The following is a 9,043-nucleotide window of genomic DNA, read 5'->3' on the forward strand; positions in this document are numbered from 1 at the left end:
ATTCCCATCCCACTGTAATATTGAGAAAGTGAAGTCGCTCAGTCGTGTCTGACTCTCTGCGGCCACATGGACTGTAGCCTACCAAGCTCCTCAGTCCATGGGATTTTCCAGGCAAGAATACTGGAGTAGGTTGCCATTTCCTTCTCCAGGGGATCTTTCCAACCCAGGGATCGAACCCGAGTCTCCCCCATTGTAGGCAGACGCTTTACCATCTGAGCTACCAGGAAAGCGAGAAAATATTGAGAAAACCAAGGCAAATACATCCTATTCCTTCTGCTGAATGGAAGCATAGCCTGATGCTGACAAATGTCACTGATCGTTCTGTTCCTATCACTTCATGGCAAATAGATGGGGAAACAGTGGAAACAGTTTGGGGTGGGGGGTGGGCTCTAAAATCACTGCAGATGGTGACTGCAGCCACGGAATCAAAAGACACTTGCTCCTTGGAAGAAAAATTACGACCAACCTAGACAGCATATTAAAAATCAGAGACATTACTTTGCCAACAAAGGTCCATATAGTCAAAGTTATGGTTTTTCCAGTAGTCATGTATGTATGTGAGAGTTGGACTCTAAAGAAAGCTGAGTGCCAAAGAATGGATGCTTTTGAACTGTAGTGTTGGAGAAGACGCTTGAGAGTCCCTTGGACTGCAAGGAGATCCAACCAGTCCATCCTAAAGGAAATCAGTCCTGAATATTCATTGGAAGGACTGATGCTGAAGCTGAAACTCCAATACTTTGGCCACCTGATGTGAAGAACTGACTCATTTGAAAAGACGCTGATGCTGGGAAAGATTGAAGGCCAGAGGAGAAGGGGATGACAGAGAATGAGATGGTTGGATGGCATCACCGACTCAATGAACATGAGTTTGAGTAAACTTTGGGCATTGGTGATGGACAGGGAGGCCTCGCGTGCTGTAGGCCATGGGGTCACAAAGAGTCGGACACAACTGAGTGACTGAACTGAACTGATTCCTTCTGCTGAATGGAAGCACTGCCTGATGCTGACAAACATCACTGATCAATTTTACCAGGAACTACATTATTATGACAATTATGACAATACTGGTTACTTTGGCCAATACTAGTTGAATTACTCTGGGCCAGAAATTGCGCCTAGCACTTCACTACTATCACTTCATTTAACCTATATACGACTGCCTATAGGCAGTTTACTTTTCATTTCCCCCAGTTTACTAATGAGAAACTGAGGCTCAAGGGAAGTTATCGAACTTGCTCAAGTCACATAGCTAAGGAGTGACAAGGCCACATATGTCTAACTCCAAGCACTTAACCAAAAGTTGCCCTCTTCTCAAACCACTTGAATTTGATCTGCTTCAGCATAAAAGCCAAGACAGTTATTTCTGGGAACCCTCATCCCCAGGATAGTACATTGCACGGCAAATGGGATTCAAAAATTCTTGCTTTGAAATGATCATCCCTATTTTTATGAGTAACCTACTGCATCTAAATCCATTTGGAGGTGGAAATATTAATACACTATTCAGTGGAACAGATCTTCACTTGTTACCATGATAGCACAACAAAATATACACAGAAAAGCTTAATTTTAATTCATATAATCTTTAAATGGATTTGTGAACATAAGACCATCGTCCTCTCCATACAGAAATCCCTAATTCTCCAGGGTGCAACAATATTGAAAGATCATCAAAGCAACAGATCCAAAAATACAGTCCAATCCACATTCATTTTAATCTATATAATCTCCCATCTAAATGGATTTGTTACCATAAGACCATGCTCTTCTCTATATGGAAATTTCTAATTTTATAGAATACAATATTTTAAAAGGAAAATTAAAGGCATGATCTAAAATAATGACTGATACAGTCTGGGTTAGTTTGGGATTCATCCTAAAATAACATTTAGCTCATTAGCAGTAGCAGTCTGATCTATTCTCCCTACTTAGTAAGGGTTACATATGGTATTGGCTGTATTTTCCAAGCCCTGAATCAGGATACATGACACAGGATTGCTAGGGAGTATCCAGAACATATGGTCAACATCATATTAGGGAACAGCCACTGAAGATACTTTGGAGTTGCTATTCCTACAGCACATATGTGTTTCAGAGAATAACTTCTTATTTTCTCAAAGATACAGCCCAAGTCTACCAGAAGCCTTTGAGAGTTGAAGTTAATTATATATCCAGGTAGGTGGGCCAGTAAGAAAGCTCAGAAAACAGCTTGATAAGATGAGAAATCAACCCTTCACCCATTTTCAGTTTAGAGAAGCCACATCAAACCTTAATGAGAAACCACATGTAGTGGTAAATTCTGGCATTTAATTTTATGATTATTTACAGCCATTCTGGTGCATAGCATATGGCATAGAGTGGATTTTTTTAAAGTATCAGAAAAATAAGCTAGAATGGACTAAATACATAGCAATCAAGTTTTATTCCTCTTGGTATAGAGATGAGAGACATATTTAATTAAACAAAAAAAGATAGAATTGTATGAGCTGTGGGTAATAAGTCATACTTTCAGAACTGCTTGGCATCATGTCCTAGGTGAAAACTAGTAACAAATATTAAGAGAGTTAATACAGCTCCAAAGTAATTTATTCTTAGGCAAATGTCCTACAGTCTGGCAAAAAGCTTCGTTCTTTTAATTCTACAGTCATTTATCATTCTAATAATATGTTATAAAATGCACTGTGAAACCTTTCACCTATTTGGTTTTTAAATTATTTTCTAAGGTCTCATAGGAGATTTTGGCAATAGAAACAATGTTAAGTTTTCTTTTTTTCTCTCTCCAAGAATTATGCCTTTGCTCATCCAATATCCCTATATATAAAGCCAAGAGATTTGGATAAATTTACTTCCCAAATCAACTATAAAGTATGCTTCATTAAATGAGAAGATGAACAATTAAATGACACACGATAGAGTTAAAAAAAAAAAAAAGAGCAGAAGAGTTTCAGGTACAAGATGGCCAATCAGTGATTCACCTCCCTTTCCATCAAAAGCCTACCCAGAGAGAGTCTATCAGTACAAAGGAATACAACCACATGAACAGAGAGAAGGGAGAAGAGGGCAGTGCCTCAGACTTCTGCAACTGGAAAGCTCTAGAAGCATAAGGATAGATAAAACAGTAGAATAATCCATGGTCCAGTTCAGTTCAGTTGCTCAGTCGTGTCCGACTCTTTCCGACCCCATGAACCACAGCACGCCAGGCCTCCCTGTCCATCACCGACTCCTGGAGTTAACTCAGACTCACGTTCATCAAGTCCGTGATGCCATCCAGCCATCTCATCCTCTGTCGTCCCCTTCTCTTCTTGCCCCCAATCCCTCCCAGCATCAGAGTCTTTTCCAATGAGTCAACTCTTTGCATGAGGTGGCCAAAGTACTGGAGTTTCAGCTTTAGCATCATTCCTTCCCAAGAAATCCCAGGGCTGATCTCCTTCAGAATGGACTGGTTGGATCTCCTTGCAGTCCAAGGGACTCTCAAGAGGCTTCTCTAACACCACAGTTCAAAAGCATCAATTCTTCGGTGCTCAGCCTTCTTCACAGTCCAACTCTCACATCCATACATGACCACAGGAAAAACCATAGCCTTGACTAGACGGACCTTAGTCGGCAAAGTAATGTCTCTGCTTTTGAATGTGCTATCTAGGTTGGTCATAACTTTTCTTCCCAGGAGTAAGCGTCTTTTAATTTCATGGCTGCAGTCACCATCTGCAGTGATTTTGGAGCCCAAAAATATAAAGTCTGACACTGTTTCCATTGTTTCCCCATCTATTTCCCATGAAGTGATGGGACCGGATGCCATGATCTTCGTTTTCTGAATGTTGAGCTTTAAGCCAACTTTTTTGCTTTCCTCTTTCACTTTCATCAAGAGGCTTTTTATCTCCTCTTCACATTCTGCCATAAGGGTGGTGTCATCTGCGTATCTGAGGTTATTGATATTTCTCCCGGCAATCTTGATTCTAGCTTGCGTTTCTTCCAGTCCAGAGTTTCTCATGATGTACTCTGCATATCAGTTAAATAAGCAGGGTGACAATATACAGCCTTGACGTACTCCTTTTCCTATTTGGAACCAGTCTGTTGTTTCATGTCCAGTTCTAACTGTTGCTTCCTGACCTGCATATAGGTTTCTCAAGAGGCAGGTCAGGTGGTCTGGTGGTCTCTTTCAGAATTTTCCACAGTTTATTGTGATCCACACAGTCAAAGGCTTTGGCATAGTCAATAAAGCAGAAATAGATGTTTTTCTGGAACTCTCTTGCTTTTTCCATGATCCAGCAGATGTTGGCAATTTGATATCTCTGATTCCTCTGCCTTTTCTGTACTTCCCTGGTGGCTCAGCGGTTAAAGCGTCTGCCTCCAATGTTGGAGACCCAGGTTCGATCCCTGGATCAGGAACATCCCCTGGAGAAGGAAATGGCAATCCACTCCAGTACTATTATCTGGAGAATCCCATGGATGGAGAAGCCTGGTAGGTTACAGTCCACGGGGTCACAAAGAGTCAGACACGACTGAGCAACTTCACCTTTCACCTTTTCTGCCTTTTCTAAAACCAGCTTGAACATCAGGGAGTTCACGGTTCACTTACTGCTGAAGTCTGGCTTGGAGAATTTTGAGCATTACTTTACTAGCATGTGAGTTGAGTGCAATTGTGGTAGTTTGAGCACTCTTTGGCATTACCTTTCTTTGGAATTGGAATGAAAACTGACCGTTTCCAGTCCTGTGGCCATTGCTGAGTTTTCCAAATTTGCTGGCATATTGAGTGCAGCACTTTCACAGCATCATCTTTCAGGATTTGAAACAGCTCAACTGGAATTCCATCACCTCCACTAGCTTTGTTCATAGTGATGCTTTCTAAGGCCCACTTGACTTCACATTCCAAGATGTCTGGCTCTAGATTAGTGATCACATCATCATGATTATCTGGGTCGTGAAGATCTTTTTTGTACAGTTCTTCCATGTATTCTTGCCACCTCTTCTTAATAGCTTCTGCTTCTGTTAAGTCCATGGTCCAGAATCTACCATAAGGAGATACAGTGCAAATCACTGCAAATAGAGTACAGTATGAGAGAGGCTCTGGGACAAAGTAAGAAAGACAGTCTTGACTATGAGCAAGGCTGAAAACAGAGGAGCTGGATGAAGGATGCTAGAACTGATGAGCTCCCATCAGTCCTTCTCTATCTCAATCCCCAGGTATGAAGAACTGGCAGGTTGCAGGTAGTCTGTCCTCTATTGTCTGGCCAAAAATTAATACACAAAAATTAAGGTGGAAGGGGAGATGAGGGCAATGCAGCAGCAGGCAACTCCTCAGCATCAGGACTACCGCCATCATGCCAGGGACAGCAGAGGTGACCACTCTGGACAATCTGAAAGTGCAGGAGGTGAAAATGAATTCTTCTTGCCAAGAGCTGTGGCCCATCACTAAAGAGCTTAGTGCAGTAAGCCCAAGAAGGAGTTGATGCTCTGCAGCTGGGAGAAGGACCCAAGGCAGTGTTTAGAGGAAGGCAAGCTTCTCAACCAATGTGCCCAACCAAGTCCTTTCTTTTTCTCCCCCAGGCAAGACTTTACTGGGGCTCCTGCTGCAGCCCAGAGGGGATGAGAACAAACAACAAGTTCCCTTGCTTGCTCACTCCCTGAGGTGGGGGGGCAAGCTTGTTCTTTATACAGGGTGAGGGTAAGGGTGTGTCCAGGGGTCAGGCCAGAGAAGTGGCTTAGGTGGTTAGCCCACCTTTTATGTGGTGTTGAGAGCAGCGGGCCTGCACAGTACCCTGCTTTTGCTCCCAACACCTTGTATCTGCCCCATGCTCTTCAGAAGTGGCAGTGGGGTTTTCTTGGTCTCTCTGTGTCTTTTGGCCCTGGACTTCTTTAGGGAGATAAAGTGGAGTCTTTCACAGAGTATTGGACCTGCAGTGATTATTCCGACCTGCAGCAATTTCTTCACTGTCATAAACAGCCAGCAAAGTTTCATGAGTGAGTACTGGACAAACAGGGCTGGGTGAGTGCTGACCTTAGAGAGCTGTCAAAGGTCACCAAAGTGAAAACAGATAGGACTTTACCCTATCACTCAAGACCAAGGCCAGAGCCCAACCCTGAGATAGAAAGCAACTTTTGATGCTGTTATTCAGTCACTAAGTCATGTCCCACTCTTTGCGACCCCATGGACGGTAGCATGGCAGGCTTCCCTGTCCTTCACCATCTCCTGGAGTTTGCTCAGACTCATGTCCATTCAGTCAGTGATTCCATCCAACCATCTCATCCTCTACTGCCCCTTTCTCCTTTTGCCCTTAATCTTTCCCAGCAACAGGGTCTTTTCCAATGAGTTGGCTCTTTGCATCAGGTGGCCAAAGTATTGGAGTTTCAGCATCAGTGCTTCCAATGAATATTCAGAGTTGATTTCCTTTAGGATTTACTGGTTGGATCTCCTTGCTGTCCAAGGGACTATCAAGAATCTTATCCAACACCATAATTTGAAAGCATCAGTTCTTTAATGCTCAGTCTTCCTTATGGTCCAACTCTCACATCCATACATGACTACTGGAAAAATTATAGCTTTGACTAGATGGACCTTTGTTGGCAAAGTAATGTCTCTGCTTTTCAATATGCTATCTAGGTTGGTCATAGCTTTCCTTCCAAGAAGGAAGCCTCTTTGAATTTCATGGCTACAGTCAGCATCCACAGTGATTTTGGAGCCCAATAAAATGAAATCTGTCACTGCTTCCACTTTAAAAGGCAATCTGAAGCCTGCCAAACATGGCAGCCATCTCTTTTTTCTGGACCATGTGAAGATGAGTTCATGGTCCAAATCCAGTCACACTCCAGGCAACAGGCAGTGAAAACTCTCCTGCAGTTTGCATCAACCCGAAAGAGAGCTCTTTCCAAGGGATCACAAACATTAACAACAATGTTAATTTATGTGGCATGGCTGTTATTTTATACCATTTCTTGCCCATTCAACATTTCAAAGGCAAAAAAATTAAGGGGATGATTCTTCCAAAACAAACTTATTGGGGCCAGTCATAGCCTTCTAGATGTTGGCATCTGAGAATTCATGGAAAGACTCACCCTTATTATGTACTGGCTATAAATCTAAGGCAGAGGAAAAACAGAGAGATAGAGAGAGAACTTGATTTTTAAATTTTGCATCTATTATCATTTGAAAACCATGTTCAAATGTTTGAAAACATTGAGAGCCTATCATGCCTACACCCAACGTGGCAACAAAGTAGACACTAGCCAGGTTTGGCTGGGTGACCATTTTTCTAAGTGGGTGTGTTTATTTGAAATGCTCAATACCTCTTCTCTCAGCCACTTTTAGAGAGTTAAAAATAGGCCTTGCAAGGAAACCAGTTAAAACTAATGTCCATAACATGGGGCAGCTGGATATACACACAAGTGCTATTATCTTTTGATGTCCACCAGCTAGATACAGTTAATGGCAGGCAGCTGAGCATCAAAGGGAAAATATCCCCCATGTGCCCTTTGCTTAGATACTAGCCCATAAGTGCTTTGGAAATTCTAGTAGATTTTCAGTGGGTTATTTTTATTGTGGGTTCACAAAGATCTTCAAGGAAAAGCACCTCACTTGCAGACATTCACTCTCCAGGCTTTCCCACCTTTATTCCCATCACTCCCTCTACAATGAGCTTTAAGTCAAAATCAATGTTGAAATAAAGGATGTCAGTACTTGGTGGCTAAAGAAAATTAACTTTCAAACAGTTGAGAGCCTAAAACACAACTCCTAACACAATCTAGTTTATCTGCTCCAGAATTTTCTAACCTACAATGCTCATCCTAGCTCCACATTGGAGTCATCAGATGAGATACATCAGAATCTCTAGGGAAAAGCCAGGACCCTTGTCTTAAATGCTCTCCAGTTATTTCTAACGTACACCAGGGTCCAGAACCCCTGAAGTTCCCTCTAGTTATAAGATGATTGCAGATTATTTGAATGAGAAACTGCAAAAATTGATGTAGGGCATGAGTACATACAGGCATTTCAGGAGCATATAACACTCCAAGATACTTACTTATGAAAACTTAAAAGATAATGATCTCAGTTGTAAGAGAGTGAAAATTTAGAATCAACCAATTTCAGTTTCAGGTGGTCAAAGGAAAAGGAAATGGATACTAGGTCACCACTGAACCCCAATTTTCATCTGGCAAATGACCCATTCCCCCAATATCAACAAATGCAGGTCGAATTGACTTGACTCTTCTCCTCAGCCTAGGATGGAGGGGCCACCTGACATTGGTCCAGTCATTCAGGGCATTTCCTTTCCCTGGCTGTAGTCATTGCTCAAGGATCAAATCAGAGCACGTAAGACATGGTTCTGCTACAACTCTGAAACCAGGGAAAGTGCTTTTTCTCCTGACACTTGAATCTGAAAAGACCTGGGTCAGAATTGGTAGAGCCAGTATTTTCAACATAAGAGAAAACCTGAGACGAATTCAGAGAAGAAGAGTAGCTGGGAGACTTCAAAAAAGAATCCAGGACCTGATTCCATAATTTGGGTTCCTGTATCGAGCTAAGCCTGAAGCTAACACTACAACTTAGTTTTAAGTTATAAGAGCCAACAGATTCCCTTTTCTATAGGTTAGTGTGGATCTTGGTAACTCAAAGAATTCTAAGTGAAACGTCTTCCAGCTAAAACAGCAGTTTCTCCCTTTCTCTCTTACACTGCCCCCAATCCCAGCATAAACACAGGACATCATTTACACACAGTCCAGACTCACATTTAGGCTTCCCTTGTGGCTCAGCTGGTATAGAATCTGCTTGAAATGAGGGAGACCTCGGTTTGATCCCTGCATTGGGAAGATCCCCCAGAGAAGGGAAAGGCTACAAACTCCAGTATTCTGACCTGGAGAATTCCATGGACTGTATAGTCTATGGGGTTCCAAAGAGTTGGACACAACTACGCAACTTTCACTTCACTTCACTGTAGAAGTGAACTTATTTGCTCTCCATTTTCAAAAGTCCTTTCATCCAGCCCCATGATAGTCTGAGAAGGATTACCCTATATTAATGCACAAAGAAAGGGCTTGACTAGAAGAGACT

The 9,043-nt window shown here is 42.2% G+C and overlaps 1 pseudogene; it reads left to right on the forward strand.

Annotated features, from left to right (window-relative positions):
• Positions 1 to 5,318: 5,318 nt before the first annotated feature.
• Positions 5,319 to 6,821, forward strand: LOC128047540 (NADH dehydrogenase [ubiquinone] 1 alpha subcomplex subunit 8-like; annotated as a pseudogene).
• Positions 6,822 to 9,043: the final 2,222 nt, after the last annotated feature.

This window comes from Budorcas taxicolor, chromosome 5, assembly GCF_023091745.1.
Source record: "Budorcas taxicolor isolate Tak-1 chromosome 5, Takin1.1, whole genome shotgun sequence".
Lineage (NCBI taxonomy): Eukaryota > Metazoa > Chordata > Mammalia > Artiodactyla > Bovidae > Budorcas > Budorcas taxicolor.